The sequence below is a fragment of the Peromyscus leucopus genome, chromosome 8b (genome assembly GCF_004664715.2).
Source record: "Peromyscus leucopus breed LL Stock chromosome 8b, UCI_PerLeu_2.1, whole genome shotgun sequence".
NCBI lineage: Eukaryota > Metazoa > Chordata > Mammalia > Rodentia > Cricetidae > Peromyscus > Peromyscus leucopus.
In genome coordinates, this window is record NC_051086.1 from 74586459 (window position 1) to 74595696 (window position 9238).

The following is a 9238-nucleotide window of genomic DNA, read 5'->3' on the forward strand; positions in this document are numbered from 1 at the left end:
CCTTCAAATTCTTCAGCAGGTGACAGGAAGGACCTGCATGTGCCAGTCTCTCCTGTTATCTAGCCTAAAACAGTCTAACATCTCAGAAGAGTTAATGTTGCATTGGATGAGTTTCATGACTAGAAATTTGTGTAACCAGATCGGGATCCTGAACTGCAACCTGAAGCCTGTGCTAGGGACTCACAAGAGAATGAACATTAAGCTGCCTCCTCTCTGGTGGGAGAGGAGCAGAGATTAGGCGAATGAGAACCAAAGCTACAGAAGCATCTCGGAACAGCCCTCAGAACATATACATAACTCCATTAAGTAATCTAGGGTTTCTGATTGAACCAAACATGTAATTTAATGATGCTTCTCAAGTACTTAGCATTGAAAAAATATCTCAAGGGCTCCTGGAGCAGAAGGAAGTCTTTTAATGAGTGGGCTTAATATTCTGAACATAAAACAGACATCATCTACTTGAGACTTGACTTGGAAGTCTGGCCCCAAAAGGCCAGTTAAGTACAAAACTAGGTAAGACTATTCATGTTAGTATTTATGGGAAACAGATTGAGTTTATATCAAAGAAGTGCATGGCTTTTAGTGCACTGTGGTCCAGGCATGTTTACCTTCACATGGGATGGAGAGGAAGATGTTGATGAAAAAAAAATCAACTTGTAACTGAATGCCAAGTTAAAAGATGCCTTTAACATAACACTTTGGTTTTTTTAGACCACATACATAAATAAATAAATATTTAAAAAGAAGAGAAAAGCATGTAAACAAACTTATATTCTTAGATGGGGTTCCCAAGAAACAGTTCTTAAAGATTCTTGTTTAAAAGAAATGTTGAAGCAGTTCAAGAAAGGTTAGGGTCAAGTAGGTAAACAAGAATGTTGTGTGCACTGGAGAGTGGCTTCCTTTTTTTCCCATGAGGAACCTGGAGTACATAGAATGTACAACAAAGGTTTTTCCCACATCTTTTTACTAGTGCCAGTTAGTTTTTTTGACCAAGATCTGGGAATAATGTGACTTGAGATAAATTAATCCCAGATATGGCTCCTTAGCTTTTTGAGAAAAATACAGATGTAGGAAGGTTACTGGCTGCCCTACTCCCTGGAAGCAGGCTATACAACAGAGAAATTGATTTGTAATCCTTCCTCTGAAACAAGGCATACAACCCTTATTAGCTAGACATCATATACCTAGAGAACAAATGCCCTTTTCTCAAAAAACACAAGGTCACAGAGAAGAATCTGAACAAACTGGTTTCTCCAGTTGTCCTCCATGCAGTTTATGACACAAATATTATGATATGAAAACTGTGTCCTGCATTGTCTATGAACTTGATGGCGTGTGTATCATTATACATTCCTCTCCTGTTCAATGACAATCTTCCTCAACTACCCTTTTCTACATCAAACTTACTCATTTTATTGTTCCTTTGATTCCATTTTTGAAGGCTCTGATGTTCTGTAAAGTTTGTTATATAAATTGATGGGGTTTTCTCTTATTCTGCAGAGTGAACCCTAGAGGGACTAAGGTAATTCTGCAAAAAAAAAAAAAAAAAAAAAAAAAAAAGGAGAAAACAAAAGTAATGTTATACAGTCAACAATTAACCAGACTTGGCTGTCGTCTAGCAGATAGAGGGGACATGATGCGATGCTGGACGGTCCCCAAAGCATCTACTTTTCTGCCAAGTAGATTTGTGTGTGTGTGGGTGTGGGTGGGTGGGTGTGGGGGTGTGTTGTGGTCATTACTTTACTGTGTTCAATTCTCATCCTATTTATAAAACATAATATTTTTCCTATCACAATTTGTCTTTCTCATCTTTGTTGTCTCATGAGTGGTGAGAGATTTATACAGGGAAATTTGCTTTTTCAATTTCATGTTCCTGAAATCAGCACAGGTACATTTTTTCCCTTTTCTTTTTCTTTTTTCCTTGAGACAAAGTTCTGTTGTGTGGCCCAAGTCGGCCCCAAAACCCCAATCCTCTTGACTGCCAAGATTATAGGCATGTACCAGTACACAAAACAAATTACTTTCTTCCTAATTTATGGTTGCAGAAATTCCAAATTTCCAGAATTACATGTTTTCATCACAAATTTTAAGCTGCTAAAAATATGTGGCCTGAACACTCTATGACCTTTTCTGAATATGTATGGATACACTTAATTCATATTTTAGTTTTTCAACCCATAGCTACAATTCACTCTGTTAAGTCCACATTAATTGTATCACATGACAGTCATTTAAAAATACATAATTTTTTAGCATTCTTCCTGTCATTAATCAAGACTCCAGAAAGACTATAATAATCCTCTAAGCTTCCACAGGCTCTGATGTCACTCCTGAATCTTGGCCTTCTCTTTCACCAAATGGAATTCATGCCACATTCTTCTAATGTTACTGGAATGTGTAATTGAGATATTTGCCCTGCTGCTGCCAGTATTTTAATATAAATTTATTGAGAAGTCACACAGGTGTTGCTCCTTTTTTTTTTTTTTTTTTTTTTCTGGTGCCTCATAAACCATCCATATCAAAACTGAACTGAACTAATTAGGGCTATAATTTATGTATGGCCAACTAAAGAGTTTTTAATGGCTCATAACATATTTGTCAGCTCTCAGAATAAGTCAGTGAAAACCAGACGGCCCAGAGGATGATGCTTTGGTTGGCTCATGCTACTTAATAACTGCATCCCAAATTCAAGGTTAGCTCCTCTTGGCCCATACATTCTCTTAAGATTATAATTGTTTATTTTATTATCATATTTTGTACATGACAACATGAACTCTGAAGTGGGTGTCACATAGTCTGATAGTTTGATTTTTCTTGCCAATATGTCACTATGGAAAAAATTGAGAGAAAGCAAACTGTATGTCCTCTTTCTAGTTACTAATTTTGGATACGGTAATATAGAGAGAAATCAACAACCTGATAAAATAATGACTGCAAAATGTTATTATTTATTTTATAGCAGAGAAATCTAAACCCCGATTAGTATATGAAAATAGCTTATTAGTTAATTCAATAGTCCTGAGCATCAAGAGTCAATTCAAAAATAAGTCATTCATAAATATAGAATTGTACAGTACCTACTCTTAATAGTATTTTTCTAAGGTAGTGAATATTCTAACACAGAAAAAGACTGCTCTGTCAGTTACATCTTATTTATTGGCATTTATTGTTTATTTTAACGAAAATGGAATATTTAGTGCTGAAAATGTCTGTTGTTTTTCTTTAGTGTGATAGTTGACCTTCATTGTCAGCTTGGCTGGATTTAGAGTCACCACAAAATATACTTTGAAGGTGTTTTTCTGACAGGTTTAACTAAGCAGAGTTCTCAAAAGATGAAATATAAATGTTTGAGAATCATTTTAGGAATGTTCAATATCCTTAGCCAGCAGGAAAATGCAAATTAAAACTATTTTTTAAATTTTATTTTATTTTATTTTACAATACCATTCAGTTCTACATAACAGCCACAGATTCCCTTGTTCTCCCCCTTCCTGTCCCCCTCCCCTTCCCCCCAGCCTACTCCCTATTCCCACCTCCTCCAGGGCAAAACAATTTTGAAATTTCATCTTACCCTGTACAGAACGGTCCATTTGATAATTGCTGGCCTGGGTGTAGGTTGTGGGGGACACTTATTCACCACTGGTGGGAGTTCAAGCTGGTATAGCCATTACAGAAATCAATGTGGCATTCCCTCAAAATACTAGGACTAGGTCTAATGTATAACCCAGCTGTTCCTCTCTTGGGCATACACCCAAATAATTTCATATTCTACTATAAAGATACTTGCTTGTTCATGTTCATTGCTGTTCTATTCACAATAGGCAGGGAATGGTAGTGTCCATAAATACATGAATGGGTAATGAAAGTGTATATTTACACAATGGAACATTATTCAGCTATTAAGAAAAATGAAATTATAAAACTCCCCAGAAAATGGAGGGGAGATGGAAACATTGTTGTGAGTGAGGTAACTGAGACCCAGAAAGACACATGCCTCATGTTTTCTCTCATTTGTGGATGTTAACTTTGACTCTTTAGATACATGTGTTTTATTTGGATTAGAGGTTAAGAAATTAGTAAGGGACCATGGCTGGGAACTTTCAAGGGAGGGAAGGTATAACATGATGGTATAAATGGTTGAAGGTATTAATGGAACTGTTTCACTTCTAAAACCATTGAAAGACCCCCGAAGGTAGTCTTCCTTCTGGAGAGACCCTCGCCCAGAGATCACACCGAGACCACAAGTCAGATGCAAACAGCAAGAGGCTTTATTCAGGAACACGGGTACCCGGGGCGACACAGTCACTCAAGAGGCTCAAGAGACTGGCGTGACCGGCTGGAGTGGAGGGTTTTTATAGGGTTGGGCAGCAGAAGCACGAGAAGCATGGTTTACAGGGTTCTGATTGGACGATTCAAATGAGGCCAGGTTCAAACTCAGGACAGTTCGTGGTTTTTCCCCGAGCTCGACACGCCTGCTGTCTCGGCTCCAAGTTGTTTTTCTGACCTTTAGTACCCTGTTCTGGGGCCAGGTGGCCGACCGCAGACACCCTGTTTGTTCCAGTGCTCATGTCCTCTAACTGAACTTTCCTGTACTTTTCAGGCCTTGCTCAAAATGACATTAGGCTAAGCAAGTATGCTGGGGTCTTTCATTCCCCCATTTTCTTATCTCAGGGAATGGAATCCTCCATTCATGGGGAAGAATAGGGATGTGGCTCCATTTCCACCTGGTTGAGTCGTCGGTATTGTTGGGTCAATACCAAGGTCTGAACAATAGAAACGCGTTCCCTGATAAATTGGACAAGTCTGTTTAGGATACAGGGCCCGAGCGTCAGAAGGAGCAATAAAATCAGAAGGGGTCCCATAAGGGTGGAGATGAGGGTGGTGAGCCAGGGGGACCTTCCGAACCATCTCTCAAACCATCCCTGCTGTTCTTCAACGAGGTTTTGTCTTTGTTCTAATCTCTTTCTTAATTTGGCCATGCTATCTCTCACCACCCCAGTATGATCCGCATAGAAGCAACATTCTTCTTTAAGGGCGGCACATAACCCCCCCTCCTGCAGGAAGAGGAGGTCTAATCCCCTCCGGTTCTGCAAAACTACCTCAGACAGGGAGGTGAGTGACTTTTCCAAGGCACTCACGGATTCCTCCAGTGCCTGGATATCGGCATGCATGGCAGCCTGGAGGTGTCTGAACTGGTTGGTTTCCATGAGGGCAGTGGTACCTGTGCCTATTCCGGCGGCGACTCCTCCCATAGTTAATCCACCTAGTATCAGGGCCAGGGTTAGCAAGACTGGCTCTCTTTTTATGCGAGGGACCCCTGTTTCATACCGGGCATAGATATCTTCAGGTGTATGGTAGACTATCTTGGGGTACAGTTCTATGAGCACACAATAATCGGCCGTGTTGGCTAGTATTGAGGGGGAGATGCATGGTGTAAGTCCAGTGCTACAGGCCTAGTAAGTCCCGTTGGGAGCCGCAAGATAGTGGGGTCCTGGAGCAAGTGCCTGGGTGCGATTACACAGGTGTTGGTGGGTGTAGGGTACTGTCCCCAGACATAGTCCTTGTCCTGACACCTCGGAGATTGTGAGCTTATGCTGAGGTGTCGAGGCACATCCTGACGGGGGCGAAGAAGAATTGGTGAAGCTTCCGACTTCGGCCACCCCCTCATAATAGGGAGGTGTGGAGACTAGGCATAACCAGCACTCCTGAGTCCGATTTGGGTTGGTAACATTGAGGGCTGAGTAAGCGCCCTCTATAAGATTCAATAGCCGGTCTCCTGTCCCGGGCCGTGGCGCCATGGAACCAGTCAGGATCCCAGTGGGCATCTGGGGAGTGGGCATAAATCTGGATGGAGGTTTTTGATCCGCAAGGACCGAGCTGGGCCCCACAGAGTTGGAGCGGACGGCGTCTACCTTGAGTTTGATGGTGAACCGTAACCCTCGATCGTAGTCATTCTCATATAGCCTGAGCCCCATGTTCGACCCTGCTGCCAGCCTACATAGGCCTTACCTGGGGCGGTGAAGGTTATCTTCAAGGGGAGTGAGAGTCCAGGGGTAAACTTGTCCTGCCCTGAGTATGGGCGGAGGCCGGACTTGGGTTCGCAGAACCAACCGCCTGCGGCTCTGGTGAAGTTCCTCTCAAGTTTAATCAGGTCCCAGCTGGAGCTGGGTTTCCACCATGCAGAACCGGTGGTCTCACAGCCCCAGCTTGCGCAGAAGAAGTCCCCCCTTCCCCCGCACCTCCTGGCAGTGACCCGGTCTCTCCCATCCCCTGGACACACATAAAAATCATGTTGTGCCCATAAGCACCTGGACAGAGGAGTGCGACATCCCGCGGTTTGGACTGTGCCGGAGTGGGTGGATGCGTTTAGGTCCCTCAGGTTTACGTCCTCGATTCCCCAATCCCCCGAGCCCAGCGCCAGGTGGCAAAAGTCGGGCGTAAGCGTGGGCCACCAGGTCCATAAGAGGAGGGGGAGGAAGAGGAGCCGCGGGCCAACCTTATTTCAAAGCTTGGCACCCTTGGAAGGTTCTGAGGACTGCCGCACATCTGTCCACTCCTGCATGGTGTTCTGCAGGGCCTGGGTCTTCTCTTTATCCACTTGGACATAGTCTACCTTCTCATCCGATGTGACAGATGATGTGGATGGCTTGCGGTGAGGGCTCGGGGAGCCTGGCTGGAAGTCCAGGGCTAGGTAATCCACACTGCCAGTACTCTTCTTTGGAGCTGGGCTGTTGGTGCCACTGGGAACAGGGGATGAGGGACGTAGTTCTCCTCGCTGTCTCCCGAGTCTGTGCTGGTGGCAGCAGTACTGGGAGGAGCTGGAGTTAGCGGTGTGGTTGACCCTGGACCAAGACTTGGTGACAGGTGACTTGAAGGGGAGCTCATCGATGACAGTGTTGTTTCTCAGGTCCAGGGGTGTTGGCTTTGCTTTCCAATCAGGCTTGAGGTTGCGATTGACCGGGGGTGGCTGGATCTCACTTCCTCGGCTGGGACCTCTATGGATAGGAAGGGCTGTGGATGGGTAGCCAAGCGGGTCAAAGTGATGGGGCCCTGGGCTCATGGGGATGTAGACACTTTGGGAATTGTCCCCTGCTCGTTCCATAGCCAGCAGGGTAGAAGAACCTGGGTTCATGGGCACATAGTTGTCATCAGAGCTGGCACTGTCTGATCGACCCACGATAGTCTTCCCTGGAGATTCAGCAGACCAACTGGCACTCTCTCCGCCTTGAGTTGGGTACTCATAGGTCTCACAGGAAGAAGCTCGGTGGAGTCGGCTGTTGTCCATTGCGGGGAGGGTATTGCGTCTGGGGATAGTAGCAGCTACAGATCTACTATGTTCGCTGATTGGAGGTCTTTGCTGAGGGCTGCCCCACCGAGGTGTTTCTGCCTGACTTGGCTTGGGGGGGCGGGGTGGGGGAGCTATGGCTGAGTCTCCAGGAGTGGCCATTGTCATGGCATTGTGGTTTTTGTCCAGTGTGAATGTTCTAGGGATCTGGTAGGCTGAGAGAGGGGTGGTTGGAACATCCATATTGTCCACTAGGAGGTCTCCAAACTCCCGGCACAGGGTGTTGCTGGGTGTCTTGAAGGCATACACATCCTCAGTATCTGTCTCGGACCCTGTGAGGCTGCCCTTGGTGTGGCCATGTGAAGCCAGGCTACGGGGGAGGTCGTAAGTACTGTCTTTGAATTCTGTATTGTGTCGGCTTGGCTTGGGAAGGCTATAGAAGCCATGGACTCGACCGCTGACTCCATTGACACAGTGTCCATTGCCCTGGGCAAGTTTTTGCATGGCTGTATCACTCTTCTGCCGGGTGCCCTGAGAGAAGCTGGCACTCCTCGCATTTTCTGTCCTTCGGCTTATGCACTGGTGCAAGTAGAGATACTCCTGAGGTGCACTGGTGGACAAGGCAGGCTGGATGTGGCCTGACACAGGGGGCTCAAATGTGAACAGAGTGGGCTGGCTAGAGTGTGAAGGGGCGGAGGACTTCCTTTCTCGGAGCAGGTGCTGAGTGGAGCCACTGAACTCAGCTGGAGAAGAGCGGGAACCATGACTGGCTGAAGAAAGGTTTCTCAGGGAGTCTGTGCTCTCCTCAGCCTGATTGAAGCCGCAGATCTGGCAGATGCTCTGGACCCACTTATTCATGTCGGCCTCTGTCTCAGCCACCAGGTAAAAAGTACGCTCACTGGTCTTGATATCGAACACAAAACTGTCCTGCAGCTCTTTCTTGTTGAAGGTCAGGCCTGCATCCACCTGCTCACACAAGTTCAGGTTGATGATCCGCAGGGGTTTCTTGGAGTGCTCGTTCTTGTAGTATTCCAGAACATCTGGGTCGCCACTCATCCGGCCGCTCCGCAGTATAAACCAGCGTTTCTTCCAGGCATAGCGCCTCAACTTCTTCTCGGGAGGCGATTTCCTCAGCCAGCCGGCGCACACCACGTCGTCGCCGCCGCCGCCGCTCATGTCGCTGGCTGACTGGAGCCCGCTGCCGGCTTGCGCGGACAAGGGCGCGGGCGCGGGCTGCTGGGTCAGCCGGCTGCCGGTGCGCAGCTTGCGGGGCCGCGGCCGGCACCGCAGCAGGGGCCGCCGCGCTCGGAAAACCACGGCCCGGTGGGCGGACCCAGTGGGGAAAGACCGGCGCAGCCCCGACCCTCCGCCTGCGCGGGAGACGCGGACAGCCGGGGAGAGCGGGGAGCGAGGAGGGGAGGCCCCCCCCAGTGCCGCCCCGGACCTCCGCGGCCGCAGCGCAGCCGCAGGGACGGGAGGAGGCGCGGGGCGCACCGGCGCCCACCGCCACCGGCAGAGCGGCGGAACGCGGAAAGAGGAAAAGACACGCTGGTGGAGGGGTTGGGAGGAACAGGGAGCGGGAGAAATCCGCCGATCCGGCTTCCTATGACTGTTTCTAGGAGGAGAATGGTTAAACAGAAAACAAAAAACGACCGACAAACACAAATGAGACTAACACACGCTGCGCGGCTTCAGTTCCAAACCGAAAGCAAAACCAGAAAAACCGTGCCCCAGAGGGGACCTCAGAAAAACCGTGCCCCAGAGGGGACTTGAGACCGTGCCCCAGAGGGGACTTGAGACCGTGCCCCAGAGGGGACTTCAGACCGTGCCCCAGAGGGGACTTTAAACCGTGCCCCAGAGGGGACTTGAGACCGTGCCCCAGAGGGGACTTGAGACCGTGCCCCAGAGGGGACTTCAGACCGTGCCCCAGAGGGGACTTTAAACCGTGCCCCA

General features: G+C 47.5%; 1 pseudogene; it reads right to left on the reverse strand.

The window, feature by feature from the left end:
- Positions 1–6502: 6502 nt before the first annotated feature.
- On the reverse strand, positions 6503–8461 carry LOC114704594 (annotated as a pseudogene).
- Between the last annotated feature and the right edge of the window lie 777 nt (positions 8462–9238).